The sequence below is a fragment of the Giraffa tippelskirchi genome, chromosome 9, assembly GCF_054371585.1.
Source record: "Giraffa tippelskirchi isolate mGirTip1 chromosome 9, T2T-mGirTip1v1.2.pri, whole genome shotgun sequence".
In the NCBI taxonomy this organism is placed as follows: Eukaryota; Metazoa; Chordata; class Mammalia; order Artiodactyla; family Giraffidae; genus Giraffa; species Giraffa tippelskirchi.
The window spans coordinates 49,352,704-49,365,760 of NC_137283.1; positions in this window are offsets into that span (position 1 = coordinate 49,352,704).

Genomic DNA, 13,057 nt, shown 5'->3' on the forward strand with positions numbered 1-13,057 from the left:
TGGTCATAGCAAATACCCTCTTCCAATAACACATCGACATCACCAGATGCTCAATACCAAAATCAGATTGATTATATCCTTTGCAGCTGAAGATAAAGAAGCTCTATCAGTCCGTTCAGTCGCTCAGTCGTGTCCGAGTCTTTGTGACCTCACGGACTGCAGCACGTCAGGCTTCCCTGTTCATCACCGACTCCCAGAACTTACTCAAACTCATGTCCATTGAGTCAGTGATGCCATCCAACCATCTCATCCTCTGTCGTCCCCTTCTCCTCCCTCCTTCAAACTTTCCCAGCATCAGGGTCTTTTCCAAGGAGTCAGTTCTTCCCATCAGGTGGCCAAAGTATTGGAGTTTCAGCTTCAGCATCAGTCCTTCCATTGAATATTCAGGACTGATTTCCTTTAGGATAGACTGGTTGGATCTCCTTGCAGTCCAAGGGACTCTCAAGAGTCTTCTCTAACACCACAGTTCAAAAGCATCAATTCTTTGGCGCTCAGCTTTCTTTATAGTCCAACTCTCACATCCATACATGACCACTGGAAAAACCATAGCTTTGACTAGACAGACCTTTGTTGGCAATGTAATGTCTTTGCTTTTTAATATGCTGTCTAGGTTGGTCATAGCTTTTCTTCCAAGGAGCAAGCATATTTTAATTTCATGGCTGCAGTCACCATCTGCAGTGATATTGGAGCCCAAAAAAATAAAGTCACTGTTTCCATTGTTTCCCCATCTATTTGTCATGAAGTGATGGGACCAGATGCCATGATCTTAGTTTTCTGAATGTTGAGTTTTAAGCCAACTTTTTCACTCTCCTCTTTCACTCTCATCAAGAGGCTCTTTAGTTCTTTGACTTCTGCCATAAAGGTGGTGTCATCTGCATATCTGAGGTTATTGATATTTCTCCTGGCAATCTTGATTCCAGCTTGTGCTTCATCCAGCCTGGCATTTCACATGATGTACTCTGCATATAAGTTAAATAAGCAGGGTGACAATAGGCAGCCTTGATGTACTCCTTTCCTGATTTGGAACCAGTCTGTTGTTCCATGTCCAGTGGAAGTAGCTCTATACAGTCAGCAAAAAGAAGACTGGGAGCTGACTGTGGCTCAGATCATGAACTCCTTATTGCAAAATTCAGATTTAAATTAAGACAGTAGGGAAAACCACTAGGCCATTCAGGTATGATCTACATCAAATCCCTTATGATTATACAGTGGAAGTGACAAATAAATTCAAGGGATTAGACCTGACAGAGTGCCTGAAGAACTATGGACGCAGGTTCGTAACATTGTACAGGAGGCAGTGATCAAAACCATCCCAAAGAAAAAGAAATGCAAAAAGGTAAAGTGGTTGTCTGAGTAGTCCAGAATTTGGTATAATGCTTGGCACATAACATTGTTTGAACGAACCTTTGAAGCTTCTTAACAATGTCCTTATGGGTGATTGCACGTACTAACATTCTTTCATCCTCATATCTCTGCTGGATCACTGAGAAGATAGTTTCTAATTTTATAGACACACACAAACACAATAACTGCAGAAAATATCTTTCAGACAGCTGATGCATAACTAGGTGCTTTTGACTCTGAATTAGATGCCCCTGCCCTCTTTTAACGGAGAAGGCAATGGCACCCCACTCCAGTACTCTTGCCTGGGAAACCCCATGGACGGAGGAGCCTGGTAGGCTGCAGCCCATGGGGTCGCGAAGAGTCGGACACGACTGAGCGACTTCACTTTCACTTTTCACTTTCATGCACTGGAGGAGGAAATGGCAACCCACTCCAGTATTCTTGCCTGGAGAATCCCAAGGACGGAGGAGCCTGGTGGGCTGCTGTCTATGGGGTCGCACAGAGTCAGACACGACTGACGCGACTTAGCAGCAGCAGCAGCAGAGGAGTCCTTACAAATAGCTGAGAAAAGAAGAGAAGTGAAAGGCAAAGGAGAAAAGGAAAGGTATACCCATTTGAATGTAGAGTTCCAAAGAATAACAAGGAGAGATAAGAAATCCTTGTTAAGTGAACAATACAAAGAAATAGAGGAAAACAATAGAGTGGGAAAGACTAGAGACCTCTTCAAGAAAATTAGAAAATATATATATTAGAAAATTAGAGATATGAAGGGCAAAGATGGGCACAATAAAGGACAAAAATGGTATGGACCTAATGGGAGCAGAAGATACTAAGAGTTGGCAAGAATACACAGAAGAACTGTGCAGAAAAGGTCTTAATGACCCAGATAACCATGATGGTGTGATCACTCACCTAGAGCCAGACATCCTGGAATGTGAAGTCAAGTGGGCCTTAGGAAGCTTCACGACGAACAAAGCCAGTGAAGGTGATGGAATTCCAGCTGAGCTATTTAAAATCCTAAAAGATGATGCTATTAAAGAGCTGCACTCAATATACTGACGGATTTGGAAAACACAGCAGTGGCCACAGTACTGGAAAATATCAGTTTTCATTCCAATCCCAAAGAAAGGCAATGCCAAAGAATGTTCAAACTGCCACACAATTGCACTCATTTCACATGCTAGCAAGGTAATACTCAAAATCCTTCAAGCTAGGCTTCAACAGTATGTGAACCGAGAACTTCCAGATGTACAAGCTGGGTCTGGAAAAGACAGAGGAACTAGAGATCAAGTTGCCAACATCCACTGGGTCATAGGAAATGCAAGGGAATTCCAGAAGAATATCTACTTCTGCCTCATTGACTATGCTAAAGCCTTGGACCTTGTGGATCACAACAAACTATGGAAAATTCTTAAAGAGATAGGAATACCAGATCACCTTACCTGCCTCCTGAGAAACCTGTATGCAGGTCAATAAGCAGCAGTTAGAACCAGACATGGAACAATGGACTGGTTTCAGATTGAAAAAGGAGTACATCAAGGCTGTATATTGTCACCCTGCTTATTTAACTTTTGTGCAGAGTACATTGTGCGAAATGCCGGGCTGGATGAAGCACAAGCTGGAATCAAGATTGCTAGGAGAAATAACAATAACCTCAGATATACAGATGATACCACCCTAGTGGCAGAGAGTGAAGAGGAACTAAAGAACCTCTTGATAAAGGTGAAAAAGGAGAGTCAACATCTGTCTTAAAACTCAACATTCAAAAAAACTAAAATTGGGACTTAACTGGTGGTCCAGTGGCTAAGACTATGTGCTCCCAGTGCAAGGGGGCTGGGTTTGATCCCAGTCAGGTAACTAGATCCCACATGCTGCAACAAAATTCTGTGTGCCACAGCTAAAATCCAAGATCCTAAGTGCCGCAACTAAGACCTGGCCCAACCAAAATAAAATAAATAAATATTAAAAAAAAAAAAAAAAAAAACTTCTATCATGGCATCAGGTCCCATAACTTTATGACAAATAGATGGGGAAAAATGAAAACAGTGACAGCCTATATTTATTCTTGGGCTCCAAAATCACTATGGATGGTAATAGAAGCCATGAGATTAAAAGACACTTGCTCCTTGAAAGAAAAGCTATGACAAACCTAGACAGCATATGAAAAAGCAAAGACATCACTTTGCCAAAAAGGTCCATCTAGTCAAAGCTATGGTTTTTCCCGTAGTCACGTACAGGAGAGTTGGACCATAAAGAAGGCCGAGTACTGAAGGACTGGTGCTTTTGAACTGTGGTGCTGGAAAAGACTCTTGAGAGACCCTTGAACAGCAAGGAGATCAAACCAGTCAATCTTAAAGGAAATCAGTCCTGAATATTCATTGGAAGGACTGATGCTGAAGCTGAAGCCCCAATACTTTGGCCATTTGATGTGAAAAGCTGAGTTGCTGGAAAAGACCGTGATGCTGGGAAAGATTGAGGGCAGGAGAAGGGGGTGACAGAGGATGAGATGGTTGGATGCCATCACCAACCCAGTGAACATGAGTTTGAGCAAACTCCAGGGGATAGTGGAGGACAGGGAAGCCTGGCGTGCTGCAGTCCATGGGGTCGCAAAGAGTCGGGCACAACTGAGTGACTGGACAACAAACAGGTCTGACTCAGCTCATTTGCTCATTGAATGAAATCTTGATTACCTGCCGTGGATATTCCTGACACTGCTTAAATTCCAGAAATTATCAAGAGTTATGATACTGGGGTCTGAAGGGCATTCCTGGACCTTTCCTCCAGTGCTCTGGAGCTTATCCTCATGTTTCTGGACTCACATGGATAGCAGCCCCAGTCTCCTGCTTCAAGGATGATCACGCTCCCAGTGCCTGTGGTTGCCCTTGGCCATGCTGCACTTCTGTATATGGCTCTCACTGCCTTTTCTTTTTTTTTAATATTTACTTTTAAATTTTTATTTATATATTTATTTATATATACCAGGTCTCTGTTGCAGCAAGTGGGCTCTTTTTTTTTTTTTTAATACTTTTATTTGTTTGGCAGTGCTGAGGGTTAGTTGTGTCATGTGGGATCTAATTCCCTGACCAGGGATCAAACCCAGGTGCTCAGCATTGTTGGAAGTGTGAAGTCTTAACCACTGGACCACCAGGGAAGTCCCAGGAGGTGAACTAGTAGTTGTAGCGTGTGGGATCTAGTTCACCGACCAGGGGTCAAACCTGGGCCCCCTCCGTTGCGAGAGTAGAGTCTTAGCCATTGGACCACCAGAGAAGTCCCTCCCTTTACCTCTTAAAGTGAGCAGTTTGGACACACAATCACTCAGCGTCCCTCACTGCCTTGACTTGCATCACATGATTATGGTTCCCGAAGCATCTGGGGAGCTGACAAAGGAGAAAGACAAGATTTAAGATTTTTAAGAAAGGCTCCCTCCAGGTAAGGACTTCTCAGAAATTGTCATCTTCATGCTAGTCACCCTAAATATACAAATGAAATTTGGCCAGAGACACTTTGCTGACCTGGTTGCTTCTGTGTCTCTTGTGTGTGACATTTCTTCCCCTTCCTCTTCGACTTCTTCCCCAACAGAATCCTCCATCCTGGCACTTCTTTCTATTCTCTAAAACTAGCCATCTGGCTTGTCTTTAAGTACGCAGGGTCAAGCAGTGCCCAGCCCACCTGAAGACTACAAGGCAGGAGGCTGACCAGACTGGAACATGAAAGCAACGGGGGACTGGGAGCTGTCCCGACACTCGGAAGCCAGCAGGACCTGACTCTTCATCAGTCAGTCCATCCCCACAGGCGGAAGAATGGGTGTATGCCAGTCCACTCTTGGGGAAGGCAGTGGCAATAGATGGTACCAGCCAGATCTCCATGGCCCTTCCTCCCTTGGCAGAACTGCACTGAGGCAAGGGTCAGAGGTCACTGTGTGTGCTCCTGAGAGTGAGGATCTAGCAATCTCCTCTCTGGCCAGGCCCTCCACCCCCAGAAAGAGGAGGGAGGGGTGTGCACTTGGATTTGTTTGTTTGTTTTAACACACAACTGAAAAGGAAGAGCTAAAGTCCAGACCCACCCGACAAGCAAAAATAGCACTTTCAAGCATAACATTCAAGCATAACATTCAAGCATAGTTAAACTGGACGTTTTTCTTCCGGGCATGAAGGGACACCTGTAGTTAGTACACATTCCTAGGCCTGCCCCCAGCCCATCCCAGGCAGCTGAAGGAGCAAGGGACCCAACTGAACCTCAGGCCTGTGGGGCAGGCGGGGAAGAGGCCTCTTGAGGCACATGCGCGTTAGTCCCAGGCAAGTCGGAATCCTGCAGGAGAACCCTTGGCTCCTGGGTGTCCTGTCCCAGAGCTGTGTAGCTGGCCCAGGGTGAGAAATGGGGCCATGCACGGGCTGAAAGGCCCCCAGGAATTGGCCTGAACCCCAGATGACGGGCTCTGCCCCCTGGCAGCTATGGAAGCCTGAACACTTTCCCAAGCTGGATGGAGCTGGGGGACAGAGGGTATATGACTCCCACAGACCCCAAACTCAGGCACTGCGTCTGCCTGAGAACTCACGATGATTCCACCCGGCTGACAGCTCCTGCCCGAGGCCCCGCCAGACAACGATGAGTTGGAGCCCTCATCTAGGGCCTTGGCTTGCTCCACTGTGACGAAAGAGGTAGACTCATGGGAAGGCATCCACACGACCCCTGCCCTTGGCTTTGCCCAAAGGCATCAGCCCAGGAGGTTCCCAGCCTTGCCTCTCACCTGCCAGAGCTGGGCCAAGGCACAGCTACTGTCAGGGGCTGGGGCCTGGTGGCTGGTGCGGTCTCTCCCGCTGTGCTCGCTTTAAGCTGGACATCACCAGCTCACAGAAAAAGCAGCCCCTACTCCCTGACAGAGCTGACCTCAACATTTCAGACTAGGGTGAGTTATCCTCATACCTGATCCATGGGTAAGATGAGTTTATAACCGAGGGTGAGCCTCACATCCCGGACGAGGTTGAAGGGCCAGGTTGACAACATGCAGGTGAAAGTACTATAAGAGTACAGATGCAGGGCCTGCCGAGACCAGCCCGGCTTCCAGCACGATGGAAATTCTTCCAGCTGCCTCACTAGACTCTTTACTCCCAGCATGAGCTGGTGACAAGGGTGTATGTGTCAAGGATGTATGTATTGAGGGAAAAAAAAAAATCTTAGGAGTGATCTGCAGCCAGTCCCTCCCACCATGGCCCAATCCCAGGGCTGGCTGGGGGTGAGGGGAGTACATCTGGGATTTGAGTCCCTCCCCTGCCCGGGTGGGAACATCATGTTCCCTACTCAGAGATGCTCATCCAACCATTGAGCACCGGGGGCCCTGGGAGGACTCCAGGCGGGAGGAGATGGAGTTGAGTGAGAATGGCCAGCTCGGTTTGAGAACCGGAAGGGAAAGGAATTCCAAGAGACGTCTGATTCCAGAACAACCCTATGTACTCCCAGCCCCGGAGAACCCCGGCCCTGCCCTGGCCCAGGCCCTGGCAGAGAGGAGCACTACCTCACTCTCAGCCCCAGCCCAGGACTGGAGGGAGGACAAGGCGCCACAGCTGTTCACACACATACGTCAAGCTCTCCCCTGCCGTGGTCTCCAGCACGGAAGGGTATCCTGGTCCAACTCTGGTCCCCTGCACCTTCGGACGGCCTCTTTCACCTCACAGCCCATTCCTGCCTGGGGCCTGGTTACTTCTACGTCCCTGAGATGAGGTCTCTGATCAGCGCCTCCCCTCCATCCTTCACCTCCAGGCCCCTCGCACTGCTCAAGCCCAGCCCTGTCCTCTAACCTCTTGCAATCCCTGCTCACCCTCCCCCAGCAATGGCCTCACCTGGTTTTCAGGCAGAAAAGAGAAGCTTTGGAGCTCCGGGCTCCTCCTCTGATCGCCAGGTGCTCTGCTTGCTCCTGCCCCACTGTTCTCCCTTCACTGGCAAAAGCCCTAAAACTTGCCTGCAGTTGTGCCCTCACCTCCCACCCCTCCCAGCCCGGCCCTGCCCTGCACTTCCCAGTGGCTAACAGACAGAGCTGCTGCGCAGCTGAGGACAGAGCCGACCCTCTGGAGTCTCAGCCCGATCCACCATGGCGGACTTCTCCCTTCTACCTCAAGAACCACCTGCCCAGGAGCATCCAGGTCTCCTGGTTTTCTTCCCATCCCCATTGCCAGGTGTAACCCAGACTATAGTTAAAGGCTGAAATGACCCAGGGCTCCACTCTGGGTTCTGCTCTCTCCTGCCTCGGGCGGTTTCCGCGAGGGACAGCCTTGGGGTGTTACCTCCCTGTTGAACACCTCAGATTTAGCCCTCCGGTGGCCCCAGGCCAGGGTCCCTCTCCTGTCTCTTCGCTCTTCCCACTGGGAACTTGCTGAAAAGTTTGATTTTCTTTCAGTTTTTTTTTCTTTTAAAAATTTTATTCTTTAAAAAATTTTTAATTGGAGGATAATTGCTTCACAGTGTTGTGAGAGTTTCCACTGTTCAACATGAATCGGCTATAAGTATCCATATATCCCCTCCCCCTTGAGCCTCCCTCCCACCCCTGCTTTAATTTTTAAATTAAATTTTTTTTGTCGTGTGGAATATACCAAAAGTGTGCAAGACAAAGACATTCCACTCAATGGTTTCCCACAGGCCAGAAACTGGGAGTGCAGCCCAGATGAAGACACTGTCAGGGCCCTGCAGCCCCTCTTGTGGTCCACCAGTCATTCCCTCCTGCTCTATCCTGAGTTTTAAGGTAAGGTGGTCATCACTTTCTTGATCATTTTTACCACCTAAACATATCTAAGGAATCACTTTCCTCATACAGTGAAATATATACCTGTAATTAAATGCAGAAGGGAGAAGCTATCCTCACTGCTAGTTTTAAACAGTCTTGTCTTTCTCTCTTTTGCTTCCTCTGCCTCTCCCTTCTATCATCACTACTCTCTGGAACCCATGGTTACCAGAATATGTTCCCCATATTTCTCCTTGCTTATATAATTGTATGTATCCACATATATATAGTGTGCATATATATATACACTATACATATATATACACATATAGTATTTACACAGAGTGGTTTGTCTTTGTTTTAGATATTTAGATCATTTTTGTATATATTGTTCTTCATCTTACTTTTCTCATCCCGACTTTGTGGTAGGTCCCCTAAATCAAGTGGTATTATTTATTCCAAGTCCTCCTTTTTGATGGTGACTTAAAACAGGTCCCCACACTTTTTGATACTTCTCCCACAGAACGTGGAGTCTAATTTCCCTCTCCTTGGATAAGGCCTGGTCTTAGTGACTTTGACTCTAACGAAGAGAATGAGGCAGAAATGACTCTGTGACTTCTGAGTCTAGGTTAGAAAGATGATACAGCTTTCATCTGGCTTCCTTTCCTCTCTCTCGGGACAATCATCCTTAGAACCTAGCCACCCTGTTATGGGGAAGCCCAGGGCACATGGAGGGGCCACATGTGGGTGTTCCAGCCCTAGGTAAAATCTTAACTGGCAGGGAATTCCCTGGTAGTCCAGAGGTTAGGACTTGGGGTGCTCACTGCTGAGGGCCCAGGTTCAATCTGTGGTCAGAGAACTAAGATCCCGCAAGTCATGCTGCGTGGCCAGAAGAAAAGCAGCCTTCACTGGCAGCCAACATCAAACACCAGACTTCAAGTGAGGAGCCTTCAAATGATTCCAGCCCTAGTTTTTAAGATGCAGCAGAGAAGAGCGGTCTCCACTGAATTTTTCAAAAAGGGCAGGTTTGTGAGCAAAATTAAAATATTGCTGTTTTAAGCCACTAAATTTGGGTAATATATTACACAACATAGTAACCAAAACAGTATGGAGATACCAAAATGTCTTGATGGTGCCCTGTGGATGGGCCATCACTTTGCAATTTTCTTTTTACTACGCTTATTTCTATAAATGAGAATCTTAACATTGGGATTAGAGTCCAAAAGCATATGTATTTTTATTTTATTGGAGTTTGTCAAATTGCTTTCCAGAGCTTCCCTGGTGGTTCAGTGGTAAAGAATCCACCTGCCAGTGCAGGAGATACAGGTTCGATTCCTGGTCCAGAAAGATCCCACATGCCACGGAGCAGCTAAGCCCGGGCGTCTCACACACACACAGACACACACACACACACAGACACACACACACACACACACACAATTGCTTTCCAAAAAGACTATAACTGATCTTACCTTCAGCAACAGTGTTTGGACAAATACTTTCCCTCACATCCCCAAAAGCCAGAGCTGGTGTAGCTCTTTTTCTCTTTTTCCTTTGTTTTTTCTTGTTGTCCACGCCACACATCATGTGGGATCTTAGTTCCCTGACCAGGAATTGAACCTGTGCCCCCTGCAGTTTAAAGTGACTTATTCTCATTATTACTCTTCAAAAAAAAAAAAGACTGTTTTAGATCGGTTTTAGGTTCACAGCAAAATTGAGCGGAAAGTACCGAGAGTCCCCATATAACCCCTTCTCCTGCAACACACAGCTTTGCTCACCATCAGCACCCTGCACTAGTGTCATAGTTTATTCCAGTCAGTGACCCAGTGTTAACACATCATCAACCAAAGTCTGTAGTTCACACAGAGTCCGTTCTTTGTGTTGTACATTTCATGGGTTTTTACAAATATCTAATAACATGTATCTACCATTGTTTCAGGGCTTCCTAGATGGCTCAGGGGTAAAGAATCCACCTGCAATGCAGGAGTTGCAGGTTCGATCCCTGGGTCTGCAAGATCCCCTGGAGAAGGAAATGGCAACCCACTCCAGTATTCTTGCCGGGAGAACCCCCTGGACAGAGGAGCCCGGCAGGCTACAGCACAGGGGTTGGCAAAAGAGTCGGACACGACTTACAGCGACTAAACAACAACCACCATTATATCAATAGTATCATACGGTATATTTTCACTGCCCTAAAAAATTACTTGTGCTCCACCTATCTCTCCCTCCCCGTCAAACACCTGGCAACCACTGATCTTTTTACTATCTCCATAGTTTTGCCATTGTTAAAGTTTTCACTTTGATTTGCATTCCTTGCTTTCTGATGAATTTGAACATCTTTTCACTTTGTAAGGTTTTGTTGGTTGCCTCACAATACCCTTTTCCCCTTCATCTTTGCTAACAAACCTGAATTTTGTCCAGAGCAGCAAGTGTCCGGTCCCAAGTGATTCCCTGACCCCATTCCCCCATCTCTTAATCTCCTTATATCTAGGAGTGGCCACAGATGACCCAGTTTTAATCATTGGGAAATAAATATAAGTCTACTGGGAGTTCTGGAAAGGTGTTTGCTTACCTGATAAAGGGGAAAGATGTGGGTGGTGCCAACAGCAGGATTTTCTTCTGCTTTGCATACTAATATGATGTCTGGAGAGACAACTACCAACTTGCAAAGCAAAGCTGGGTCCACAAGCATGAAGACAAAAGCCAATAAGCTAAGAATGATGGTGGTATATATAGTCATGTAGTGGAATACTATACAGACATGAAAGAGAAAAGATTAAAGCAATACACAACAGTATGGATGAAACTCACAGATATAATGTTGAATAAAAAAGCCAGACATTTGAAAAGTACATATTGTATAAGTCAATCTATATGAAATTTTAGATGGACAAAATTTGTCCACGGTAATGAAAATCAGAATAATGGTTACCTTTGCAGGAGAAGTAGTAACTAGGATGCCAGGGGGTTATCTTCAGGGTGGCAGTGATTAACCTTGGGTGAGGTATTTGCCTTCTGCCAAGGACCATTCCCAGACAGAGAGCTGAGAGTTGAGATCTGGACCACACACATCAGGAATTTAGTATCTTTCCACTTGTTCTTATCTTATCCTTTAATAATATTCTATAAGTTTCATGTCTTTAAATAAGATTTTACAGGTTTCTCATCTATATAGTTTCTATACTTTTCTTGATAATTTTATTCCTAAATATTTTATAGTTAACTGAATGTTTTTCTTGCTTATTTTTAGTAAATGCTCTTATTTTAAATATATTTTTCTTATATTTATCACCTTAACATTTTCTCTTATCTATTGTAATAGTTTTCTATATTTACAATCATTTCATTAACTAAAGAGAGGATAAGGATTTGGTAAATTATTTGAATTCCTGCTGTGTCCATTCTTGCCACGTACCCAGTGTCTAGCCTGGGGAAGCCTGTGTTAAGCACTTATGGAAGGAATGGAAGAGTGAATTAAAACTGAACGGCCCACAGGGAGACCTCATCCTGTCCAGCCCCCTCCCCACACATAGGAGCACTGGAATGGGAGATTGGGTGGGCAGAGGAAGGGACAGGATACATCCTTGAGCAAAACAGATTTTCATCTGAGCCACAAGAGTACACAGAATGTGAGATGTTAGAAACTTTAGGAGGTGAGCCATGGTGCCAGAAGCAAACAAAGGAGATGCAGGCAGAGAGATGATAGGGAATAATGGAGCCCCTTCCAGCTCTGGCTTTTCTTTGGGGGAGTTGCTACTGCAGGGTTCTGAGCAGAGTAGGAGAGGTTCTGACTCATATATACATAGGCTGATGTGAGGAGAACAAACTGAAGGTGGCAAGGGCAGCAGGAAGAAACTGGGACATGACTGAGTCATTGTCCTGGGGAGAGACGGTGGTGGCTTGGACTAGGTGGAAGCCATGGACCTGGCAAGAAGTGGTTTCATTCTGGGTAGATGATTCTATGCAAACAATGGGACTTCCTGATGCATTGAATCTAAGTGGGAAAGAAAGTCATCAAGATGTACTCTGAGGTGACTGGCCTGAGCAGTAGGAAGGAGAGAGCTGCCATCACTTGCGCTAGTGGAGCTGGGGTGGAGAAGCCTTGGGGGATGAGCTGGAGCTAGGGTGGCACAAGTTGAGTTTGAGATGCCAAGAGGAAAGCCAGAGTGAGATGCCTAGTCCACAGCTGGACATTGATTGAGTCTGGCACTCAGAAAAGGTCTGACTGGACATACACCTTTGGGACTGATTGACATGTAGGTGGGATTTGAAGCCATGATCCTGGGTAAGATTATGAGAGCAATAGTGTAGACAAAGAGAAGATGAAGAGGAGAAACCACTGACGGCAGAGGAAACCAGGAGGCATGGAGCCCTGGGAGCCACACAGGGGTTCTCCTTCCAAGAGAGGAGAGATCAGCTGGTCACAGGAAATCTTTCCAGCCTGTCATCATAAGGGCCTGCTTTTTCTTTTTTTCCCCTACTGCTTTTGTTGACTGCTGTATTTCGAGTATGGAGCGTAGGTGCTCCATAAATACTTGTTGAATGAATGGGTGTGTTCATGAATCCACACCTCTGCGAACTCCCAGTACACAGGTGATTTTGATTTTTTTTTAAGAGCAGAGAACAGGTAGGAGGCCCTGCCCACTCTCAGTAGCATCCTTGTCCTGCCTTGCCTTTGCCAGCCACATTGACGTTCACTCAGGTGGGAGCCCTTCTGGCTAACACAGGGCATAGGACAAGCTTCAGACAAGCACTGAAGGGTGGACCTTGGTGGAACCTGGGTTGAACACTGGATCAAGGACCAGTCCACAGGGACTATACAGCCCTTCCTCTGTTCACCCCTCTATTATCTAGTCATTTGTCCATCCATCTACATCCGGTCACCTGTCCACCTATGCATACAACTGCCCTTTATCTCCCGTCTACAGCCACTCTTTTGTCTACCGTTCTGTCCAGCCACATCCAGTCCTCTGTCCATCCGTCTACTAGGGTAACCAACTT